This window comes from Pseudonaja textilis, chromosome Z (genome assembly GCF_049901715.1).
Source record: "Pseudonaja textilis isolate UNSWEBS1 chromosome Z, rPseTex1.2, whole genome shotgun sequence".
NCBI classification, from domain to species: Eukaryota; Metazoa; Chordata; class Lepidosauria; order Squamata; family Elapidae; genus Pseudonaja; species Pseudonaja textilis.
The window spans coordinates 39,742,045-39,768,399 of record NC_142008.1 but is presented as its reverse complement, the minus strand read 5'-3'; the positions used below and the strand labels follow the sequence as shown (position 1 = coordinate 39,768,399).

The window sequence follows — 26,355 nt, the reverse complement described above, 5'->3', positions numbered from 1 at the left end:
AAAAATAAGACAAGGGAAGATAAGTTTGTTAGTGTCAACTGCAGAAAGAAGAATTACATCAGGGTTCTTTAAGCAATTAGGTAAAAAGTTGTTTGAGTCATTTAATAAATAAATTGACAACTTTTTGGGACAGAATGGAAAAAAATATCAAATTTTCTAAATGAGAAATAATAGATGAACAGACATGGCTAACGTGGCATGAGCTACTATAATTCTACCAAGAGAAATACAAAAGAAAAAGAAAAATAGCAGCTGATGGCAAAGGGACATGCTTGTCAATGCTTTTCCTATTTATGATTGTCAGATTATGAGGATTTCTTGGTGATCTCTCAGCTTTCTTGCTTTCTAGCAGATCTTTCAGTACCCAAACTAGGTAACATCATCAGTGTAATCACCACTGACAGCAGTGATGATGTTACCTAGTTTGGGTAATAAAACATCTGCAAGAAACCAAGCAAGCTCAGAGGAATCCTAATTTCAACCTTTAGCTACAAATATCCTCTTTTATAGGTTATCACATTCAAAATAGACAAAAGAATTTATGGTGTTGAGTCGAAGACTGACTTTGAAGAGGAATTGGGTACAAATGGTGAACATATAATTGCTATATGTATAAAATTTTATTGAAGCAGAAGACAAGTGAAAGAATGAATAATACAGATGCAACAATGGAAAAAATATGGGATTGAAGGAACTGAAATTTACTTGATGCTGTAGTCTTAAAGATAATTTTTATATAATTATGTACTGTTGATACATGACAAGAATGTATACAGGTATTTCAAATTTACGTTGGAAATAGAAAAACAAGAAGGATACTATAATGATGTTTCATGTTTGTGCAAAAAAAAGCTAGAAGAATTGGGGTTCAAATGCATATACTAATTTATAAATTAATAAAGATTAATATTCAACTGAAACCAGTCCTCTTGGGACTGATGAACAATTTTTTAAAAGTCATGAATTTTGTTTCTATAGCTAATAATACCATCAAGATTGCTATACATTTAAAGAAGAAAAATTCAGCAGTACTTACAATGAAGGGATGGTTGGTGAAGGTGATAGAACTTGCTGATATGGCCAAATTGACCTGTATGATAGACAAAATACAATATCTACATTTATTGTTGATTGGAAATCTCTTGTGGACTTTTTTCATCAAACAGAAAAAATGAATGTATGATCTATGGTTTTGATGATTAGTGAATATAAATTATAAAAAGAAAGTCACAATGTAACTTTATAGAAAAAAGAAAATAGAAAAAAGTGAATCTACATTTATAACTGCTTTAAATAGGCTACTTCTTTATACTTTGATACTTTATACTTTCGTTTCTATTTTTCTTCTACTCTATTTTTTTCTTTTTGTTCTTTTTTTATTCTTTTTTTTCTTTTATTCCGGTATGCTATTTTACTTACTATTAATTTTTATTTTTGATTTTAAAGCTTTCAATAAAATTATATTTTACAAAGAAAGTTTGCTGAACAAAGAACATAATATACATGCCTGAAGTGATAATAGTACATCTCCATTCATGGCCTATAAAGATGAAGGAATAGAGATGCATTTTTAGACTGGAAGGATTCTGTTGTTCCTGCAGAAAACATTCTGCAGAAAACACAGCTCCACAACACAATCCTTTTAGCGGTTTCAAGAAGGCTCCTCACCTACTTGTGCTATTCAGGTGACCCTAAGAATACAGACAAACCCCCAAGTGGACCAATGACTCTCTAAAAAATGCAAATAATCAGCTATCTGCAATGAATACAAATCCTTCCATTTCCCACCATCAAGTCAGAGCTGGAGAAGCTTCCTGATGAGAAGTGAAAGGTCTTTGAAGAAAAACAAGAAAGTCCAGTTGCCTTTTGAAAAAGCATCTGTCTCCTCATTTTTCTCTTGTTCCAATTAGTCTGTTCTTCTCACTCCCCCTCCTCCTTTCCTTCCTTTTCCTACTGCTGTATAATTCTGTCTCCTCATTCTCTTCGTATGTTTAATCTGTAGTTCATCCTTCTCTACCTCCTTCTCCTCTTCCTCCACCTCCTCTTCCTCCTCCTTCTCCAGTCTCCAAATATTCTCACACACCATTACAATATCTTGTTTCCTGGCATCCCAATCTTTACTTTCTCTCCTTGTTCCTAACTTACATTTTAATAATACTGGAATAGTTCTGACAGTACACTAATTTGTTTAAATACAGTTTCTGGAACAGTAAACGTGTGAATTAGGAATAGTATATAACTTCTTCAAAAATTTCTGTTTTATCATCTATATAAGTAGGTAATTATATAGGTACATCATGTATATTACATTATAGGGAATGTACTTGTATTTCATTACTTCTGGACATGTTTGCCCCTCTTTTTCTTTTTTCTTTTTCTGCTTATAATATTAGTCTAGTTGTCCATCTGATTTGATGTTTCTGCTTTAAAACTTTATGTAGTTTTGTATATTATCCAGACTTGATTGGAGTTGGGTAGCTAATAATTCAATACTAATTTCAGTAGTACAGCTGGGTAATTATAAATTCAAATAAATAAATAAATAGTGCTTTTGAAAGAAATATTTAATATTTCTCCTTTACTGAAACCTTCATCACATAAAAAGAAATAAATAGTAATAGATCTTATTGATCTTATTATCAATAACCCACTGAAAGTTTTAGACAAAAATGTTTTAATAAAAAAAATAACATATATCTGTCAAACAATTGGTTTAAGTATATTACTGTAAGAGCAGAATAAGAGTAAGATTGTGTATAGTGACTTAAAAGTAAAATTAAAAGCTCATCTTAAAATCAAAAGTATTCTGTAAAAACATTTAAGCAATAAACTACAAACAGTGGAACATATCTTCCAGTTTTCAGTATACTAGAAAAAAAATCAGTATAAATAATTCAGTGATCATACTACCTAGGTATAGTTTGGTTGGAAGCTTTTGCCAAAAGAATTTGCTTCTCATGTGAACATTGTGATATTTTTGAGATTAAATATCACTAACAGAACTTCAGAGAGATTAGGTTCATACTTGCTACTCACATGGTGAGTTTTAACCCATAACATAATGCCTGAATATGGCCTAATATAGGCCACACTAAAATTAGAATAGTGGAGCAAATACATTTGTAAATATATGCAATGCCTTAAAATACAACTTTAAAAACATTTCTATGGGATGCTCTTTCTATTCCATTGTTCTTCAGAAACCAGTTCAAAACCAACCAGCAAGTGCTTTCATTTCTCTATCTTCGGCATGCTGAGAACATGAATCACTCAGTACTTCCAACTAATCAATTTGAGAATGTAAAAGATGGCATTTACTCAGTGTCCTAACTACTGGTGACCCAGGAATAATAAGAATCCCCTTATATCAACATGTTCTTTACATCAAAGAGAATGAAATAGATTGCTCAGTCACCCACATTTTTAGTATGTAAAATACTGCAAGTATTTGTCTAGCTAGTTGATGAAATATGCAAATAAGTTATGGATGGTGATGAACTAAGAGCCTCCAACAGAGAGTCCCTACTTCAAATGGTGGAACCATAGCTCTGAAATGGAAGTGAAGGAAATTATTTTGAAGGTAGGAGGATATAGGAATCCCTGCCATCAAGAATAGATTGACCAGGGAGGGTGAAAAGGAAGTAAAAATTTGTTCTACTTTCAAATAAGTTCACTGAAATACCAAAAACGATTGACTGACAATCTAAATAAACTAATGTGGTGTTCTCAAGAAGGGCTAGAATTACTTCTGAAGTGGATCAAAGACTTTCCCCTTAGAATTGCTTGACAATCCAAAGACCAAGAAAGTGCCTTACAATTGCTCATCTCAAGGGGACCACCATTTAATATCTGTGGTGGAGAACAGAGTTTGGATTACTAGGCTGTATATTCTGGATATAATAGTAAGTGAAACTGTACCATGCCATGGATAAGAATTTCTGAAGCTGAGCAAATCCTTGGACTTACATGAGTTATCATTCTACTCATTTTTTTGTGTATATTGCTATACATGATTTAAAACAAACTATAGTAAATAGATAAACAAGCCAATTATAATGCCTCAGTTACTTAACAAAATAAGCTTTATTTTAAGCCAGAACAATACCAATTCCAATTAGTATTAGTCAAGGATGTGTTAGCATTATATATGTGTAGCTAATAGGTACACATACCTAGCAGCATATTTGCCTATTTCTGCCATAAAAATTAGAGCCAGACAACATTATTCAAAAATAAAACAAAAAAAATTACATAGTTATTCTATGAATAACTGATGCCTTTTTTAAAGGATTTATTTTTGTAAAAATATTCCTAGCTCTTTTAACTTTTACAATAACCCCCATCCATATCTTTCAGGAAATTCATCTTTTTCATGTACATGTGCCAATTGTCAAAACAGGAGAATGAAGAAATCAAATTCCTGGGGCCAAAAATGACATAGCATTCATGCAAGTCACTTTATAAACTTGTGGAATTAGTGAACTGAACAGCAATACAAGGATTCCAATGAAATAACTGGTGTCTTTGAAACTATTTTTTTCAAATTTTTACAAAAATCAGCATCTTTAAAAAGAACATCTTAAAAATATTGTTTTTGTCTTTTATAGGGTCTCTATTCTGTGAAATATTGCAATGTCATGAAACTGGCCTAACTTTAAACTATGAATTTGGCAATCATAACCGCCTTAGTTATAACTGTAAGAACAAGGCATCTCTCAATTCATAATACTTTTTAACAATTAGTTACCTGCAACAGGAGAAATCTTCCAGTTTGGAAGTACTGTGTAGAGAGAATGCTTTGGTGAACTAAAGAAACGTGTAATGATCTGGCTGAATCTCTATTCATTATGTTTGAAAAATTGGGTGAAGTGAAGAAATATCAGAAAAGAGAGGGGGGAGTGGAAGGGAGAGAGGGAGGAGACTGAACATTTACTAGATTGTTACAATGCAATTGATACTATTTAGTTTGAATTATATTACCTAAGTACATACTGTTTTAAAATCTAATAATAAATGGGCTGAATAAAATTGTATTCATGAAGCTGGGTTGACATCCATAGGATTTAATGCTGGATTCAGTATTCTTCAATATTTTTATTGATAACATAGTGAAAGAGGTACAATAAATGTTAATAGCTGATATATAGATTAATATATATTGGCTATTACACTAGAAAATAGAAATAAAATTTTCTATCCACCAATTGGGTAGAAATGTGGGCTACCAATAATAGAATGAACCTTAACAGACAAATGCCAAATCCTTCACTTTAAGAAACAAAAATGAAATCCACAGTTATGGAATTGGGTAGAGGGATGGGGGGGGGCTTTCATATAATAGTTATTGAGAAAAAAAAAACTTAGAAGTGCAATTGATCACAGGTGAATTTTAGTTTACAGCGCAACACAATTGTAGAAAAAATGCCATGCAGCAGTAAGTTACATCAACAAAAGTATATTTTACATATAGGAAATAATATTTCGTATTTCCAGATACTATGTTGAGTATTATGTTCAATTTTCAACTTCACATTTTAAGACATTTTAGACAAACCTGTGGGAAAACATTAAAGAAATCAGGAATTAGGTATAATGCCTTCAGGAAAAATGACTAAGAAAGGACAAAGCAAGAATCTTTTCTTTTCCCCAGGTTAAGACTATCGAATGATGGTTTTTAAGTTGAAAGAAATGAGATTCTTGTTGAAAATGGTAAGAAAGGGAGCAGTTCACAAGGCTGACTTATTTAGATATGTTTGAGCAGATTCTGAATAAGCATTTGTTAAAGATACTTTGATCTGAATCCTGTATTGAAGGAAGTTGGTCATCTCATCAACTTCTGATGATTCTCTAAGGTCAAGAATCTAAAATAATGCACAAAAAGTCTCCAAGCAAAGGTATTATTTGTGACAGTTCAGCAAATAAATATTGAAACTAGCCAATAATTCCAGATACAATTCAATTATCCCTGAAGCTAGAAGCATAAAAATTTGAAAAAGAAAAAGAAACCCTGATACTGGTTTAAAATCTGGTGTTTGAGAAGCACATCAACCCCACTTTAAGCTTTGATGCATTCCCCTCCACAAAGGGATGCAGTAAAGCATCTCAATCCAGGCAAAAGTGAGTTGTAGATTGGGGGGGAAACTGTTAGGAAAAGTTGTTTATGGAATTGGATTAGTTTCATTTGCATATAAGCATTTATGAAATAAAAATCTTAGATTTAAACAACACTATCCTTTTGCCTTATTTCTTACATTTATAATTCTGTTAACAATTTTTTATTTATAATATATATTATAAGCTTACCTCAAGAAGTTGGTCTCAGACCTTTGTCAGTCCCAAACTTTTGTCAAGAATCAAAGCCATGGACTTATAAAGGCCCACATTTAGACAAAAAAATGCAATCCCATTTTTGTAAATGAGTAACACACTGATAATAAAAATGTCATTGTGACCAGGTTACTTAAACCTAAATGGTAACATCCCAACATGTGTACTTTTTGTCTGAGCAGGGAAGTTCATTTTCTGAGAAATAGACAATATACTAATAAAAAGTCTTGCTCTGCACATGTTGAATCATCTCTTAAAAAGAACATTAGGGTCGGCAACAGGTGAATTTGTCATCTGCTCTAATTGGAATAAAATAAATATTGCCAATGTTCTATTCCTAAGGAACAGGTCAAATTAACTCCCTCCTTGTTTTCCATGAACTGTTGTACCTGCCTAAAGAGAAAACAGCAAATAGATCTGCAAACAAACAGTCTGAATCAACTATATTTTATACTAGGATTAGAAAAGCTGACACATAAAAACCCATGTTGCCAAAATGTGTTTTAAGAATGTATAGTTCATACAATTTTCTTCACTATATATTATACTTCTTTTTAAAAGAAAACTATGAAAAAGGTGCTGTTTAGCAGAAATAGAAATGTTACCCTTTACATTGCATCAAAATGTAAGCATTAGATTGGAACAAGCAGAGATTCAAGGAAAAGAGAAAGGTGAAGATTGCCAGCAATGATTAATCTTTGACTTAACAACAGTTTGTTTAGTCAAAGTTACAATGGCATTGGAAAAAAGTGACTTATGACTGTTTTTCATACAATCATTGCAGCATCCCTATGAATAAAATTCATAGTCATACTTGACAACCGATTCATATTCATACTTGACAACCGATTCATATTTATGATGGTTGTCGTGTCCCAGGATCATGGGTTCACGTTTTGTTTTCAAGACACTTCAGTGGTTATGTTGACACTTGTCTCAAACCAGTGCAGTCCTTCTCTGTTAGAAAGTCTTTAACATATAATACTTAATGCACCATGCAGTATTTTGTCAGAAAAAGTATTTTTACTTTAACACCAATATTAATATTTGTTGTTCTGACTTACCCTCCTCACGGACATTTTTAACGTACAGTGAAATTTTGTGTAGAGTATCTTCCTTCATGTTTGTCTCTTAAATTTGGAATTATGAAATATCTAATTGTAAACCAGCACCAAGATATTTTCTGCTTTCTTTCTTTTTTTGTTAATTTTCACAGTTTGTTCAGATTTTGCAGTTTAATTATTTTAGTTTTTCCAATTGGTAACTAAACAGCAAATGTAAGTTAGAAAAGAAAATTCTCAATCACATCAGGATTCCTTATTGCCGTGTAACTTAACTAATGACTGAGTACAAACAGCTCCTTGGTACTTTGCAAGAAGCGGGAAAAAGGAAGTATATTAACTTGAAATTGTGGCAAACTTTGCCTGAAGCTTCCAGAAAATTAACTTCAGACATTATTCAGGTAAAACTGGAAAGAAGACAAAACAGAATATAAGACATCATCAAGATGTGGAACTGTAACAGAACCTTAATACCATCCTAATTACATTCCCCAATTTCTTTTCACGGGAAAAATCCCTAAAGTGTAACCTATATGGTACTTTTTAAATCACTGTTTCAAACTGTTTCCCATTGATTTGCTTGTCAGAAGGTCGCAAAAGATGACCCCAGGACACTGCAACTGTCATAAATATGAACCAATTGCCAAGTATTCGAATTTTGATCACATGACAATAGGGATGCTGCAACCATTGTAAGTGGGAAAAATTGTCATAAGTTACTTTTTTGATGATGTTGTAACTTCAAATGAATGGTTGTATTTCAAGACTACCTGAAGTTAAAAATGTTTCATACTGGGTGTCCATAAGATACAGGTTTTTTTTTAAAAAAAAGTCAAGATGAAGGCCACAACAGAGCAATCCCATAAAAACCAGGCAGAGCTTCAATCACATTATCATGACCCTTACCTTAACTTTTTTAAATTATAATCAGTATATATCCATTTTAGAAGAGATAGTCTTGAGGGGCTACAGGTAGTCCTCAACTTATGACTACACTTGGACCAGAATTTTGGTTGCTAAGCAAGGTGGTTGTTAAGCAAGTTGAACCTGATTTCATACTCTTTTCCCCTCAATTGTTAAGTGAGTTAAGTGAATTCACTTGTTAAGTGAATTGCACAGTAATAGAGCAAATCTGGATTTGCCCCATTGACTTTACTTGTCAGAAGCTAGCTAGGAAGATTGCAAATGGTGATCATGTGACTTTGGGATGCTGTCACCACTGTAAATACTTGCCAATGGCCAACAAGCCAAATTTTGATCACGTGATCATGAGAATGTCGCAACAATCAAGTGATGAATGGTTGTAAATCACTTTTTTCTGTGTTGTAACTTTGAATGGTCACTAAACAGGTGTGAGTCAAGCACTACCTGTATTCAAAAACTGTTCTAAAACAAAGAGGAAAAACATGCCTTGAGCCCCAGGAAAGGAAATAGCATTTGGACGAGACTGAGGTTGGCCCACCCATCCACTAGGACTTAAAAAGGAGAAAAGGTAAGATATAATCAGTTTGGAAAGATGTTGATAATAAATAATAATTCTAGCTTTCTTATGGCACCTGTTGACAACCTTGTAGGGCTGAGCTCCTGTTAATTCTTAATGGAGAAAAACTGTGTCAATGGGGAGATGATATGAAATCATGAATGGGGTTCAAGTATTATAGTAAACCATAATTTAGTTTGTTTGGCTGATGCAATTTTTACTGAGTAGCACATTGTGTTTAAATACTAGAAAATATTTTAATAGTACTCATAATTGTTTTCTCAATTTTAATATCTAACCATTAAATTTAAATTAAAAATGCTGTATATCCTGGAATGGAAAGTATTCTTACTTTGATACTGTTTGCTGTCTTCCATGAAGCAAATCAAGTTGTAGAAAAATTACTGAAAACCTGAAGAAAGTGTTTTCTGTACCTTATCTAAACTGTGTGTGTCCACAAAACACAGCTGATTTGATTCTTAAAGGAGATAAAAAGAAGAAAGCTCCATCCATACCTTCTCAAAGTCATGAAATAATTTCCCATGTATTTTTTTAGATATAAAAATTTAGTTTTAGTCTTCATGAAATGTCTTTTGTGAATCCAATGGTTATGGTTTATTCACATTAGAATCAAGAATGATATGTATCAAGATTCAACCCACTCTTCCTCACCTTGCCTTTTCTATCCATCTTCTCTATCTAGAAACCAAAAGTGATTATTAGACTGCAGTCAAATCTACTAATAAGATCTAATGAATTTAAAAGAGTGTGGATTTTCACTTGTTTCAATATGTTTCAGATTCTAATATGATTCCAATCATCTTTATTTGCAAACAAGTGCCATTAACTTCACTTGGATGGATCCCAACTACATATGAATTGGGAAATCAGATTATATCTACTTTTTTTTAATCCAAGAGGTATACCAGGAAAGAACAATTTAGATTAGGAGTGAAGCCCAGGGCAAAGGGCCTTTTATACTGTATTTTTCTTAAAATATGTTTCTGATTTATAGCATAGTTTTAAAGCTGCTATGGCTATATGGTATTGATTGCTTTCAAACATGGTAAATTTACACAGAATGTATGTATCTTTCTGTTTTTGTTTTAATCTGTCCTTTTCCTTTAAATAAGGAATCACAATGTACAAGAAGTGAACGTGATTTGGTCATTGTATCCAATTTGTTAATTTGGTACATTTTTTCTGAATAGCTATGTTCTAGATGCTAGACCACTTAAGGCAGGTATAAAAAGGAATTTAAGTCATGTATCGACTATTTCAACTGAATTATGTTTTCCACAGGAGAAACATAAATCTTATTTTTCTGATAGATAGATGGTTTTCTCTGAAATGGCTTTTTGTGAAAAAGGTAGAAAATAAACAAAGTTATTGCAAGTGGAAGACTTTTGATAATACTCAATGGATATAAAGGAAAATAAAAAGTATTTCTATTCTTTTTCTGAAATATTAGGCTTCATAAAGTAAATAATGCTGCTATTATAACAATTCATTTTACTTAGATAAACTTTCTACTGTTTTCAGTGGAAATGGCATACAGTATAAGATTTTACTTTACAATATTTCACATTTAAAAAGTGCACATTAGTGCACATTTTAAAAAAATTAAAAGTGGGTTAACTTCAATCCCATCTTCCCTTACTTTGAAAAAAATCCTATTAAACACAGAAATACTTTTTATAAGACACAACTATACACAACATTCCTAATCCATGAGATTCCTTTATGTGTATTTAATTTAAAAAAAAAATAAGATTTCTCCTTTAAGACACCAAAATCTGAAATAATTCCTAATTTTGCACTTTTCTGTATAAAGAAGTTTTGATTTTTAATAAAAATTTAAAAAACCTCTGAATACACACAATTATATAAGAAATTCAGTTAATGAGGCTTCAATAATTTCCTACTAAGTTTTGAGGGAAGGAGGCAGTAAAAACATCTCTCTCTCTCTCTCTTTCAGTTTCTATCCATTATCAGTGTGAAACCATGACACTGAGCAGACTTGATGATTTGATGCTCAACAGTGGGTACAGTGATTTCTCTTCCTTTTCCCACATCAGGAATCTTTCATTGGGGGAGAGAATTTTTCTCCTTTACTGTTATTGAAGCTGAAATTAACGGTAAGTTTTGGCCCAGCAAACACCACTTTTAAAATTATATAGTGACTTTATCATGCTAAAACACGTTTGTTTTCACACCATTGTCATGGATGATCTCAGCAGGGCAATGTGCAGAGAATAATGGTTTAGTCAGTCTCAGAGTTAGCAAAGAGAACACAAAACAATGTACTTATATTGATGCAGATTAAATAATGCCATTTACAATTTTTTGACAATGGAATAATAGTTTGTTTTTAATAATTGTCTGGTGATTATTGTAGCTTGGCAAGCTTCCTTCCAATAAATTCTACAGAGATATAAAATACATAACCTTAGATGCCTCTGTGAGCTCAGTCTTATCTGTTGTGCAGCCATTTGAGAATGCTTCAAGACATTCCTGAGAAGTTTAAAATCAGCACATTTTTATGAACCCAGTAGAGCCACAAAAAGGACAGAACAGCATGTAAATGTTTTGCCTGCATTTCTAAAAATTCTACAATTAGAAAGAAATCCATTAAATAATAAGTTGACAATTTGAAATAAAAGTTACAAGAACATCTCATGAATACTCAACAGTACAATACTATAAATCGAACAAACTTTAATTATTAATTTTTAAGATGTCACCATCTGTACAATTTATACATGAGTTTTTGTTTCTCCTGGTAGAATTCGGTGTCACTTTAACAGACAAAAATTGAAAATTAGTTCAGAAATAAGCTCAAGTCAATTTAGGACATTGCTATTTTGTAAATATACCAGACGATTCCCACAATATTTTTCACTGTTGTAAAATAATAACAAATTAACTTTGTCAGAATGGAAACAAAATGTTTTACACATATTTCATTACATTTTTGTTCAATATATAATCTTACTTTATCAAAATGTTTTCTTTAAGTTCTTTGCAGCCCTTAAAGTCAGTCCTATTTCTCCTATTCATCTGAAAGATTATCATGGGCTTCCAGCAACATGCATTTCAATAGAATTTCAGCTAGGGTAATTTAATCTACAGCAGTTTTCTTTTTTAAAAATATATGAACTTTATTTTTTTAAACTGCCAAAATAATTATTTCTTGTTGGGAGGAAGGGCAGCATGGCTTAGTGGTTACAACATCTGTTTAAGACTTGGATTCAAGTGTCTGCTGGCCCTAAATTTTTCCAACTAATCATAATCAAATCATGAGCTCTCATACTAATAATCCCTCTGTCATGAGGGATTGGGAGATCAGGTCAAAGGAGGGAAAAGAAATGTTTTCTAGAAATTTGTAAAAATTTATATCCTATCCCAGAATGAAAATTCTCAGAGCACTTTATAGGGATAAAAGCAAACAAAATTACTTTAACTAATATAACTAATACAACTAATAAGCACGTTAACTCATATTCTATAGCATTTATAATAAAATACAAGGAAAAATGCACCTAGCTAAACAGTACTAAATTATGGCGCTGATGAAAAGAACTTGACAAATATACGTTTATTTGCCTGGTAATGGAAGGAAACTAAAATAGGTAGCAGGACTTTGTCTGAAAATAGTGTATCATAACTATGTATGCCACTGATATGATACTTCAAAAATAGTGAGGAGCAAATAAAAAAACTGTTTAATCATTAAACAGGTTAATCTGAACATACAGTTACATTTTTTATTTGTTTTGTTTATCTACCAAGTTCTGATGCCCTTAAAAGTTAAAGTGAACTTAAAAAACATTGTGCCCCTTAAACAGGGCACTGTTTATGAAATCAGCTTTTTCTGCAATCATTCCTAGGTCAGAATTCAAAGTGTACCAAAAGTAGAGGAAAAATTAAATAAGATACCATATGTTTATGAAATAATGTGAGTAGCTTTTTAAAAGAAAATCACTTATAGAATTAGACTGATCCAAAATAGGACATAAGAAGTAGAGATTTTAAATTTTCTGTGAGATCTTACTTGTAGAAGAGTTTGTATTGGAATGGAAAAAAATCATTTAAAAAAATATACATGGTGATATATCACAGGCAAAATTATCAAGGACTACAATAAGGTGTAAAGAGTTAAAGACCCTAACTTAGTAAAAATAAATTCCTTGCTGTTTGTATGAACACCAGTCAAATTCAGATTCTACTTTCTAGGTTTTTATATCATGAACAATTGAAAAAAAAATGTTTTAAATCAGATAGACTGATTTCTCTCAATAGAAAAAGGTTCAGTGTAAAACAAATCAGCTTTAAAACAGTGGTAATTGTAGCATGCATTTAAACAAATAATATGGGTACCATTCAGAGAAACTTAGGTAGATTCCTGGATTTACCTTTAAATCCAGCATAGTCTAAATATAATTGTCATTTGGCCCATGTTGGTAGTTGCATGTACAGCAACCCAAAATATAATAACACTTTGTGGCATAAACATAGGGCTTGAAAGCACAATCACATAGTGTCACTAAGTCACTAAGAAGCTATACCTAAGAACATTTGCCATTTGATCATGCAATAAATAAAATAAGTTCATTAGTTTTTCACAATTTTAATATTTCATGTCAGCAATATCAACTTTCTAGAAAGTGATACTTACCTAATATCAGTATTCAAATGAAGAAATAGTAAATGCAATGAATCTCTGTAAATGAAACCTGAACTCTCTTCTAATCAAAAACTGGTAAGCCACCGTATGTGGTGACTGATGTTTGAGAGCCACAGTGGATAGATTCATGGACATGGAATTTCTGAGGATTTGAGTTGGGTTGTAAGATAAACTTTTTATTTTAAATAAAAATAAAAGTTCTATATAAAATGAGCCTGTTTTAATTAGCAATTTGCCTCCAAGTTTCAGCAGTGGAATTTGGCAAGGCCCTTGAAAAAATTGGAGAAAAACAGGTCCTAATCCTGTGACCCACAAGTCTGAATATTCAGTGAAAGAATCAAGCCATTTTAATTTTATGGAACATTAGAAAAGCAAAATTTTGTGTTGCTAATTTATAATTTCACAATGAAATTGAGCAGGACTTCAGTGGCTATTCTGAGTATTAAAGCTATCAGAATGCTTTGGATATTTCTGAACTTCAATTGCAACAAATCCACAACCAGAATGGGCTGTTCCTGATAAACATTCACTATATCACTATTCAGTAAATGGCCAATAACCAAACTCAAAATGAAATTAAAGTACTTCTGCAGTGACACTTGCCACAGAGATTGCCACAACTGAAAAGTGACCAAACAAGGAGTCGCCCTTCCCTTCAGTCAATGTGCAGTTCAGTCAATGTGCAGATCTAAGTAGGTCATAATGGATATAATAATCAAAACATCTATTTCAAACCTTAGAGAATATCAAGAGTAAAAACATACTATTTTTGATAAAAATTGAATGTCAGTTCAGCTTTTAAGTCAGGTAATCTCTGATTGTAAAACCTGGTAGGTATCTGAAAAAGTCAAATCCAATCATATAATAGCATACACCAAACACTCTTCTGGCTATAGTCCGAAGGCAGAGTAATGACACATTGGGAGCTAATCATAATAACTGGAAATAATATGTTATATGAAAATTAAATAATACTAGTAATTTTCTAAAATATTTAGTTAAATTGCTTTGGGGGGATCAACTGGTTCTAATTTCAGAGCTCCAAGAGGGAAATGACAATTAAAGTGTTACAAGTAATAAGCTCAAAGCACACTAAGCCTTAAATATTTTAATTTGAAAGCTTAAATAATCCACAGATCAAGATGTCTCAGAGAATCTTGTTTATAATAATACATCATCTTAGAATACATGTAATAGACATAGAAGCCTTGTTTTAGATAAGCCCTTCAACCCAACATTTTGCTAGAGTTCCACTGACAGACCAAAATCTCACAAACTCCATCTGGAATGCAACTTTTAATTAAAGAAGGGAGTAATACAAAGAAAGTGGGGTTGTCCTTGAAGAGTTCTCAGATAGAACAGCTGGTTTAAAATGCAGCTGCCAGACTGTTGAGTGTGACAGGCTACAGGAACATTTACAACTTACAAGAAACTTTATTAGCTCTTTTCATACCCAATTCAGGGTCCTGAGGCTATCCTTATATGGTTAAATAAATGAACATTCAATTATGTCAAATCAGCAATTGCTCCTTTTTGCTGTCTATTGCCTATCTTGATTGGTGGTGCCTCTCCGGGGCCTTTTTATCCTGTTTACCAATGTAAATGGAATTTTCTGTACTTTTGTAATGAACCTGTTTGAACAAAGATGCTAAATATTTTCTGGATTATTTCTGCTTAGATTTAAACTTCAGACCCCATTCCAAAAAGTATTGGGTGAAATAGTGATAGAAACTAAATTTGACATGATTTAACTTTAATAATATTTTAATACAAATAAGGGTAGCTGTGCAATGCTTTGGATTCCATTCGGAAAAGGTGTTTCAGAATATCCAATGAACAACACAGCATTGGATTGAGCTATTATTTACTCAGATTATGCAGGTACTATGGGGAGGCAGAGAAAGAGGGAGGTGTTACATTGCCAAATGACCATTTTTCAGTGAAATCTAAAATAATTTACATATGACTATTCTCAAATCAGCTCTGGAGGGTGCACTCAAGTCTTTCATGGACCATATGGAGTCTTGTGAATTCCAACTGTGCAACCATTAAAAATATTTCTTAGCATAAGACCTGTCCATCATTATACCAGGTCATCGTTTTACCAGGTCTTTGGGATTTGTGGGAAATTAATTCTGCTATTTTGTTGATTCATAACCAGCAAACAAAGATAACTAAAGAAAATATTGCGGCTTTTCTGTGTGTGAATATGGCTTTCTTCTTTCTACTATGAAACTTATCTAAAATGGAACATTTCAGGTAAGTTATTATATATTGTTTTTATTTGATTTTTATCCTACCTTTATTATTCTTTATAAATAGCTCAAGGAAATGAATGTACTCAGTACTCCTTTTTCTCTTCCTATTTTTCCAACAACAACAACCCTGTGAGATGGATGGAGCTAAGAAAGACTAACTGGCCCAGAATCATCCAGTCAATTTTCCATGCCTAAAATTGGACTAGGACTCGCAGTTTCCTGATACCTAGGCCACTAGTCCAAACTTATTTATTTAACTATTTATCAAAAATGTATGCCATCAATTTAGCCACAATACACTCTACATAGCTTACATACTTTGAATAAAATGCAACATAAACATTAAATTTAAAATAAAAATCTTAAATTTAATTAACATAAAAGTAAGCAGGATAGAGAAGGAGGGAACAAAGTGCAAACAGGGAGCAGGTGGGTACTTCGTTAGCTATCTCCAATATGCTACATCCCTATGAGGTCTCAGCAGTGGTGGGATTCAATTTTTTTTACTACCAGTTCTATTGGCGTGGCTTGGTGGACGTGGCTTGGTGGGCATGGCAGGGGAACGATACTGTAAAATCTCCAGTCAGAGGTGGTATTTGCGGGTTCTCTGAACTACTCAACATTTCTGCTACCAGTTCTCCAGAACCGGTCAGAACCTGCTGAATATCACCTCTGGTTTGAGTGACTGAACACAGCGACTCCGGATCCAGATGGTGCACAACAGTTAAGTTGTGTAAAGGATCCCTTAGCTGTGACTGCCACTTGCTCATTGAGCAGGATTTGTGAGTTGGAAGAACCCCTCCCCAGATTGTATACCAGGTCTGTCTGAGGTAGTGTAACCCCATCTAGAACTGGACAACTGGACAACTACATTGCCCCTGATTTTGATGGGCATTGTCATTCAACTTTTCAGGAATGTTCCTAGTGTGGGAAACTACCACAAAATTTTCTAACTTTCCTAGAAGAAGGGGATAAAATGAAAATTGCTGATAGCTATAAATTAGTTATTGGTTGAATGGTTCATTGTATTTTATATGCTGGAGTTAGGTGGCCTTCCAATGTAATAAATACAAAAATAAACATGATTTTTATTTTTTAAAGTTTGGTTCTTTCATAGTTAATATTAATAAGATATACTGTACAAATTTTAAGAAATGCACTAAACATCAGGCCTATTATTATAAACTGTTTAGGTTGCTTAGAGCACTTAAAGGTATCATAAGAATAGCTGCTTATCTGTCAAAAAACCAATACAGTTTCTGTTATTCTAATCTTGATATTTATTAAAAAGTATGGTCTAGGCATACAATAAGTAAATTTTAATGATATGAATAGCCATAAGTAATGGAAACTACTTAATAAACAACTTATAATTATCTAATTATTTTACAATATTAGATAATTATAAATCAATAATGATAATGAACAATTATATGCTAATAAATATTCAGAAATATATTTTAAAGCATATTGCAACTACAAATCAATTTATCTTAGAATATTTTAAGAAGTACTTGTATTTTTTACAGTCAATATTCATATTAGAATAAAACATATTTTAGTTTAATTATTTGAGAAAACTAGTTACATAAAAAACAGTAAAATAATATATATATTCGTATCTAACATTAAATTGAATGAACTACAGGGTTTTGTTTTTTTTCAAATCAGCATAAGTCCGACTGGGAGATATGCACTGACAACATACTTAACAACCCTAGATACTTAATTTTTTAAAAATACATTTTGATCAATTGAATCTGCTTCAAGCAAGGCAACCATGCCTTAATACAAACTGTAAATATTGGAACTGATGTTTGTCAGTATCCAATTGATCATTTAATACAAAGAAATAGTTGCATAGTGCCATACAGTTACAGGTCATATAAATTATCACACTTACTTTGCATCTCATAAAACTGAGCAAACATAATGATTAAAGCCTTTAAAATGGAAATTAACTAAACAATATTAACAATAGGTGATCAGTAACATCAATTTTATTACAACCTAAGATTATTAAATCTAATTTATTTCTGAAAACAAGAAAAACACAGCCCTTATTTTTTTAAAAAAACAATGTCAATCTGCTGAACTAATAATGAATTTGAGTTTTGGAGGCTAAGAATATTGATCGATCTTTACAATTGTAAAATTCAGTTTGGGTCTAATTTGAATTTACATCAGAGAGATAGTATAAACTCTAAGTAGCTTTTTATTTACAATACATGCAACCACAATGGCAAATGTTAAGTTATATATTGCATCAATATTTTTGTGGTTAATGATTAAAAGCAGAGATCAAACCATCACTACCCCAATTTATTTCAATTTTAAAAAATCAGAATATTCACAAAGCATTAAGTTTATGAAGATTTATTTTAGGAGATAACATAATGATAGACTGCAAAAATTCAATGTGATTTGAAGTTATTTTACTGTGAAAGGGGGTTAATTTAATCTTATCTATTTTAAACTGAATGTTGCAGATGTTCAATCGCTTTGTTCTTATTGAGAACTTACTTCAGGACTTGGTATTTGGAAAGAACATATAATCTGCTGTGATCTGGAAGAGTGCACTACAGTATGATGATATTGTTTACTTACTAGATAAAAAGGTTGATGGTTGGTATAAAAACCTAAATAATGTACTATATCCTAATGAAAAAGCATATCAGAAGCAGATTCAGGTATTTTAAAAATCCAGGGCATAACACATTTCTGTGGTGATCACACACCTTTCATTATATGGGATGATGACATACATCTTTCATGATTTGAAATAAATGCATAAGCAAATTTCTGACATGTCCGGGAATGATGATGACATTGTGTTTGCTCAACTACATTTTGGGCTTTACTAGTGAACTTTTCCAAAGTGTTCTGATTTTGGACCAATTCAACAGGTTCACATAGCACTACTCTTGACAAGCATCTGAGAATATCAATTAGTTTTTGTTCTCTGGATATTTTTATGTGATAATGGAATATAGGAATTTTTAAAGTGTGAAGTTATGAATATTTATCTTGAAGAACATGAACAAGGCTCAAAAGGATATGGGGTACAATGAAACAATATGTTCATTTATATATTTTGGTAATACTAGATTTTGAAAAGGCCGTTTCTCCATTAAATATGTTTTTGCATGTTATATATAGATATATAAAATCTCACAAAAAGATATTTAATATATGTCGTATGTGAATATGTAGGGTATATATGATATAGACATAGACATATATACACACAAACACACACACACACAAATGTGTGTCTATGTGTTTGTGTGTGTTATTCAGTTATAAAAGTTCAATTTTGATTTGAGTTTAGTGCTGTTTTTACTATCTTTGCATAACCCCATTGGCTCTACAGATTAATTTATCTAACAGGCAACAGTAGCATGGCCCCATTAATATTTTAGATGGTTCTTAATATTGCATTTATTATTGGAAACATATGGTTATATAACTTTTTAAAAGGTACAATCTGAATGTTTCTAACAAAGTTAGAAATGAGAGGTAATTATCCTCCTTTTTGCTTAATACAATCAATGTTATTCCTTAAATTCCACTGTGTCAATCGAAATAAGGACTTAAGAAGTATACTGTGACAAACACTATTTAGTATAAAAAACATGAAGAGCCTAGGGAGCAGCAGACAATTATAGGTGATGGATTGATCCATTATTGAGATAGAGTTCTATATTTTATTTTTCTCCCCGCCACCCCTGACATTCACACCAGTCCCTCACTTACCATTTTTTAAAAATGTATCTCCAAATAGCAAAAGTGAAATGGAGAATCTACATAATTTGTGTTCTTCAGTTGAAAGTAGCTGTTATATTATGTTACTCGAGGTCTTGTTACTCACCTGTTTTACCTCCTCTATAGTAGTTCTTTAAGGGGCGAAGTTTATTTTTCCAGGAGCATTTAATTGATGTGGAATAATATTATTTTAAGAAGTGTAAACAATAATTCCATTTATTTATTATCTTGTTTTTAAAAGTTATTTTTATAAATACTGCAACTCAAGGCAGTGAAGACACAAAATACCCTTTCCTCCTCCTATTTTCTCTAGAACAGCAATCCTGTGTGGTGGGTTGGGCTGATAAAGAGCAACTGGCCCTAAGAAAAATACTTTTTTCTAAGCACTGAAGGATAGCAAACAGCTGCATGTTTAGATTCATTCATAATTCAGAAGTAAAGTCCTCCAAAAGTGTATTGTATTATTAAATTAACTAACAGAAAGTTCCTCCTATGTTTAAAGCAGATACCTTGAACCTGGGAATATTTTTGTTGGTTTCAAGATCTCAATCGTTTCTCCAAACGAAGAAAGAAATATCACAACTAGGATTATGTCCCATGGATATGGGAAAATCAAGGTTATAATAGCCCAGTGGACTTATACATCCAACTTGGATTTACAAGATAAAAGCAACTTTTAAATCAAAGTGCTTTTTTCTGAACTGAGCTTATTATTCGAAAGACAGGAATGATTTTCCTAGAATGTTGTCTCTTTATGCTTGGCTATTATCTTTGATTTTCCCCTTCCACTAATGAGCATTTATCTAAAAGAGTCTCTTAATCCTCTGATGTGTGCTTCTGGTCAGAGGTAACAGTTTGAATAAAACCACTAATCACTTATCACTGATCATTAATCACACTTTTCTCTGGGGCTTTGCGACCTGCATAGGGATAAAAAAAGACCCAAAGAAGGAATTCAGTTCCTACCTCCTCCCCTTATTCACCCAGTATTGCTGTTTTAAATTCTTCATGAAAATTGAATCTTGGGTATAAAAGTGACAGATTCCAAAGAGAACTTTAGAAACTTAAGCAAATTTTATTTTCACTCTCACTTCCCCAATCATAGCATAGCCTGTTATAATTTAGGCAGCCTTTCACTTTTAATACTGGTAAATAGTATTTGTTTTCTGTACTATACTATACTATATACTATATATGACACAATATGATAAAATACAATACACTACACTAATGCTACACTTTATGCTATACTTTACACTATAATACGCTACACTACTATACTACTATATACTATACTATACTATTCACTATGCTCTACTACCTCTGTATACTACTATACTACAGTATACTATAGAGATTTTGTACCAGCATGTGTAATAAAGTATATAGGCGTACAAAATTTTCACTAACATATCCAGTCCAGACAATATATGAATCTATATAGATTTTTTTCCCCTTGGGAGCTTTTTTTTTTTTTGAAGAAGGAACATTTTCTTCAGAATTGGTTCCAGTGTAATCTCTAATATTCTCTATCTCAGTCCTCTATGAAAGGTGTGTAGGATCCAATTTCAAGACTATTATGAGAAGAATCCGTGATGAACTATTGTTAAAACACCCACAAAAAAGAAACCCACATTATTTTTTCAAGGAATGGAGATTCTTATTCATAAGGTCTGGTTTAAAAGGACGCTCAAGTTACTCACTTATCACCCTCCTTGGAGCTCCGGGCGACCGGAGACCTGCATCTCCTTTCGATCTTCCGTCCTGTCCAAGACCCTGATTCCTACGATCACCCCTTGCGGCTGAGCTTCAAGAATGCTAGTGGCAAGTTTAGTTAAGCAGGTAGAGTCTTCCCATTCCCAGTAAAACTTGGGGCGGGGGGAGGAGGAGAGAGAGAGACGTCTGCTGAGAATGCAAAGAATCTTGGAAAGAAGGGGTCACGCTGGTCATCTCAAGCTAGGTGGCAGGACTTTAGGATTTCTAGCCTGACCCTCCCAAAAACTGCCCCAATATCCGAACCTCTTAACACATTCTTACTAGCCTGCAGAATGACGTAATGGTCCAGGAGCCAACTCTGACTCCCAAAGATAATGTCAGACAGGGCGGGGGCGACATAAGGGAGGGGGGCGCAACATAGCGATGCAGCCACCTATCAAACAATTATATACATACCACGAATCCTTGGTGATATTACTTTAAAAAAAAAACAGGAGAGGACCATATGAGGACTGGAGATGGAATGGTGTCGTGACGAAGTGGAGAAGCAACGGCCTCTTTCATTCTTTTTTTTTTTTTTTTAGTCCAACAACTCTTGCTGAAACTTCTCCTGTCTGAGTCTTCTTTGCTTGAACTCGCGAAACGACGTTTAAAAGTTTTCGCGCTGCGGAGAAGTACTAGAAAGGACGCAGCTAGAAAACGCAGCCGCAAGACATTAGTGCTGTCATTCCACCAAAAAAGAAAAGTGTTACGGAGCAGGCAGGAAGAGTGAGAAAGAGAGAAGTACAAGTCTGATTTGTATCTTCCTCTGCAAGTTCCTTGCAGATAGGACTTCGGGCACCCAGGTTGTTATTGTTAACCCGACATTATATTTAAGGTCCCTGAGAAAAAGCGGATAACGCAAACAAAAGTGGCTCAAGCTCCGGAAGCGAGACATTCCGAGCTGGTCCGGAGGCTGATTTGGGCCATTCTGGTGACATTTCCTAAGTGACAGGGTCCGTGAGACCACATGCCTGAGAAGACAATGTCCTGAACTTATACAGAACGCGCATCCAGAGCTCAAGCAGGGATCGGTCGTAGTTAAGCAAAAAATTGGACATTCTGGATAAGGCTTCCTTAAATTCAGAAGTCCCGGCAAATTTGAGGGGAGAGGAGACTGTAATTCAGTGACAACGGAAAACACGCGCGAGCGGAGACATATTCCGATATCCTTCTGGTTAAGTTTTCAAACTTTTGTATACTAAATTCTGTGTTTGGCAGTTACAGGAAAAGATATCGTCAAAGATTCCCTCTGTAGCTGCTGCTTCAGTGTCTAAATATCTGAATGCCCACGCATCATTTTAAATAGGCACGTCCCAAACATTTTACTCCCCCCTCCATTCCGATTAATAACAAATGATCGGGGCTACTGCACCGGGCAGACGGACTGGACACAGATCTACACCGTTCCGCATCTTCCCGGAGCGAGTCACTCACTTTCCATCTAGTGTCATGCGCTGACGGGCCGGATCGTCTGCCTCAGATACGACCGCTTCATTCCCCAAGTGAAAGTAAGTCACTATCAATCATTAATTTGTACCCAGTCAAGCAAAATCTCGGACGCAGCCGCCAAATTAAACATATAGCAAGTACCGTTTACAACAATCTGATTATTTTGTCGGGATCGCACTTTCTCTTGCTTACTCTCCCGCTTCACTTCACGTCCCCCCACACCCTTTGCTCTCCTGTCTGTGCGTTGATTGCACACACGTTCTGGATTAAAGGAAAACAAACACCTACCACCATTCTCTGCAAGCCAGAACTTTTAAGAGATCCTCCGGAAAAGCGAGTTTTCAAATGCAATATAAAGTTGATTGGAAAAAGGAAAAAAACTCAAAACAGTTCAATATTTGTAGGGACTTACCCAACAAGTGTAAGAAGGAAAGGGATCAGCAGTCTGAGTGAAGGAACCACGTTGGACTGAGAGAAGGTTACAATACGTTCTATTTAGAGAAGCATTACATCACCCTTCGTGACGTCACGTGGGATTCCTGAACTTCTAAATCATTGCGGTCCCCGCTCGAGAGAATCAAGAGAGAGGCGGAGGCGAGAGAGGCGTGTTCCAGGCGGACCCCGCCCCCGCCCACTCCACTCCAGCCAGCCACAATGCAGGCAACCGGAGGAGGACTGACTGTAAAATCGGAGCGGCGCAAGCAAGACTTTTTGCACCGAGGATGACAGGACGCTGCCATCCGTTCTGTGAATCAGCCTGCGAAAAATCTACTTGCCGAGTTTGGGAGAAGGAAGCTGCTGGACACTGAATCACACCTCTGCCCTTCCCAGTATGTGGGACTGCCCCAGTCTCAGGATGCGAGGCCGGCGTCCCAATTCACTTCGTAAAGGCAGCGAAATAGTTCCTCCTTTTTTTGCTGTTCTGAAGTGATCGGTTCAGGTTTTATTTGGGTCCAAGAAAGTCTCCAGCTGAGGTCTAAAACCAAAAAAGGGGATCTCTGGCCAGGTATAGAGAGTGCATTTCTCAGCATGCTTGTATCACATAAATCAAAGCAATGAGGGTTATGAAAAAAAAAATTTTTTCAGAAATTAACCATTAAGTAATGTTAACTTCTGAGCTAATGATGGAGGGGAACAGTATAGGATAAATTGATACATTTTGCAAATATTCTAGTGCAGTGCAGGGTCCTTTAGCCTATGTATGGTTTTGGCCACTTAATCCTGTTGCTACTTTTCAAGGTCTGCAAACAGCTTTGTTGATGTCTTAAACATGTTTTTTCTTTAAAAAGATACCAGTGATTTAATTAGGATATGCAACCTGCAGCCCTGGGATTAATAATGCCTGTAAAATTAAACCTGCAAATTTCAAGCAACTAGGCACATAAAACATGTGCAATATTAGTGAAACAGAGCATCGTAAAACAATTCAAGCATACACACGTACATACATGCACACAAAACATCACCATCAAATTACAACTATTTTTTGTTGTTCAAATCTTTGCTTGTTTTGATAAAGACAATGTCATCGAAACATTCTAGGGAAAGATTATATCATGAAGTTTCTTAAGCTGGTTTTCCTTGGTAACATCTAAAGTCAGAAGAACTAACGTTGGTCAATACTTTGGAAATCATTTTCCTGGAAGTTTATCCCACTAAATGCAGTGGGAGTCACTTCTGACTAAAACGAGTAGAACTAAAGTTCTTGAATAGAAGCCCAATGAAACAGTTAGAATTAATGTAACCCCACATTACTTTGGGCTTGTATTTTAAAACTGAATAGTTTTTCCTGACACCTTCTTGTTGCCTACCCAAACTCTCTTGAGGCCTGGAAAGCCAAATTGCCTATTTTTCCTATACAAATTACCAGAACAAACACTTCTGGTACTGCTTCCTGGTTGACTGCATCTCAACCCCACATGCAGTGTCAGGTCACTTGCCTCACTAGAAGACAGGCCTAAACTTCTTTCCTGGCTTAACATTTCTGTACACGAAGAAGGCCCAAGCACCAAGAAGGCCTAACTATCTTCCACCACATTTCATAGCCATGGTGAAAAGGTAAAACATTTTGGAGATGCTGCCTTGGACATATTTTGCCTCATGACATGAAAGATAAAGACCAGTACTTTAATTTTTGTTCCAGAACATGCTGTTGAGAACCAGTGCATCTTCTTAAGACCTTGTCTCTCCTGACTGGTAGTCGAACAGCAGTGTAATATGTACTGTGGTAAGGTAGTTTCTTCCTTCTTCTTGTGCAGGTCGAAGTGCTAACAGTATTTTGTTCACAAGGAAAACTAAGTATAGGTGGTGCTCAACTTCATTTAGTGACCATTAAAAATTACAACATCATTGAAAAAAGTAACTTATGACCATTTTTCATACTTAAGACCACTGCAGCCTCCCCATGGTCACGTGATTTACATTCAGATGCTTGACAATTGGTTCATATTTATGAGGATTGCAGTGTCCCAGAATCAGATTGTTTTTGCAACCTTTTGATAAACAAAGTCAATAGAGAAGCCTAGTTCACTTAACAACTGTGTTATTAATTTAACAACTGCAGTCATTCTCTTAACAAAGGTGGCAAGAAAAGTTGTAAAATGGGGCAAAAGTCACTTAACAAATTTCTCACTTAGCAATGTAACGTCTGGGCTCAAATTGTGGTCATAAGTCAAGGGCTACCTGCAACGATGTGCAGACCCATAAAACAAAGTTCCACTGTAATTGCTTTGCTGTGCTGTAACAAACTACAGTATATCCAGGAAGCAAAAGAGGCTTTTGTGCATATAATATGCAAGTGCAGAAATCTCTTTTGGAGCTTTAAGGAGCTACTAAATTCACAAAAAGAGACAAGAGTGAGAAAGTTATTGTCACTTTTGCATCTCATCAAGATAAATTAAGTATTAGGCAGCTGTTGATCTTTATTTTTCCAATAAGGCAGATAATGGGAAAATTTTCACATATACAGGTAGTCCACACTGAGCTAACACAATTGGGACTAGCTAATCAATCATGTGGGATTCGTTGTCTAGTTTTGGAATCACCAACTCGCCAAAACTCCCAAGAAAAAACAATGGTAATTTTATTTACTACTTTGCAAAAAGGGTGCACCACACATACGCAGGTACAGTAGACACACCTTAAATCATGAATATGTTTCCTTTATATTCCCTTTTGCTGTTTCAAATTTACCTCCCACTTTTTCCTCATTGGCTTAGTACTCAGGACATCACAATCTACCCGAAGCACCCAAACTGAATATATTATTTCCCGCCTCTAATCACATTTCCCATTACTCAAATTCTATCGACTCTTGCCCTTATTTACAAATTATCTTTTGTGGTGCTGGTTCCAAGAGATTGTTTCTAGAGTACCTATCACATCAGCAAATCTAGTTAAGACCGGTTTTTAGAGTAGCAGAGGCTTTCGATCCTAGTTCCTACATACAGTTTCCAAACTTCAACCTAGCTCACAAGATTAGAAATATACAATGTATTTTCTTCACAGGATGGCATGTTTTCATAGTTTCTGTAAAAATAATAGGTTCTGTTTCCCACAATTGTTAAATGA

The 26,355-nt window shown here is 34.0% G+C and overlaps 1 protein-coding gene across 8 annotated transcripts in view; it reads right to left on the bottom strand.

The window, feature by feature from the left end:
* CREB5 (cAMP responsive element binding protein 5) overlaps positions 1 to 23,357 on the bottom strand; it is a 268,675-nt gene extending 245,318 nt beyond the window's left edge. For 4 of the 8 annotated variants that reach the window (XM_087918362.1, XM_087918369.1, XM_087918366.1 and 1 more), the window contains exons 1-2: positions 23,198 to 23,343; positions 1,037 to 1,090 (exon numbers count right to left, since the gene is read on the bottom strand). The gene's annotated coding sequence lies outside the window, so the exon portion shown is untranslated. Of the gene's footprint in view, positions 1 to 1,036; positions 1,091 to 23,073 lie in introns of all 8 variants that reach the window. The other 4 variants (XM_087918363.1, XM_087918367.1, XM_087918370.1 and 1 more) reach the window with 2 other exon arrangements.
* Between the last annotated feature and the right edge of the window lie 2,998 nt (positions 23,358 to 26,355).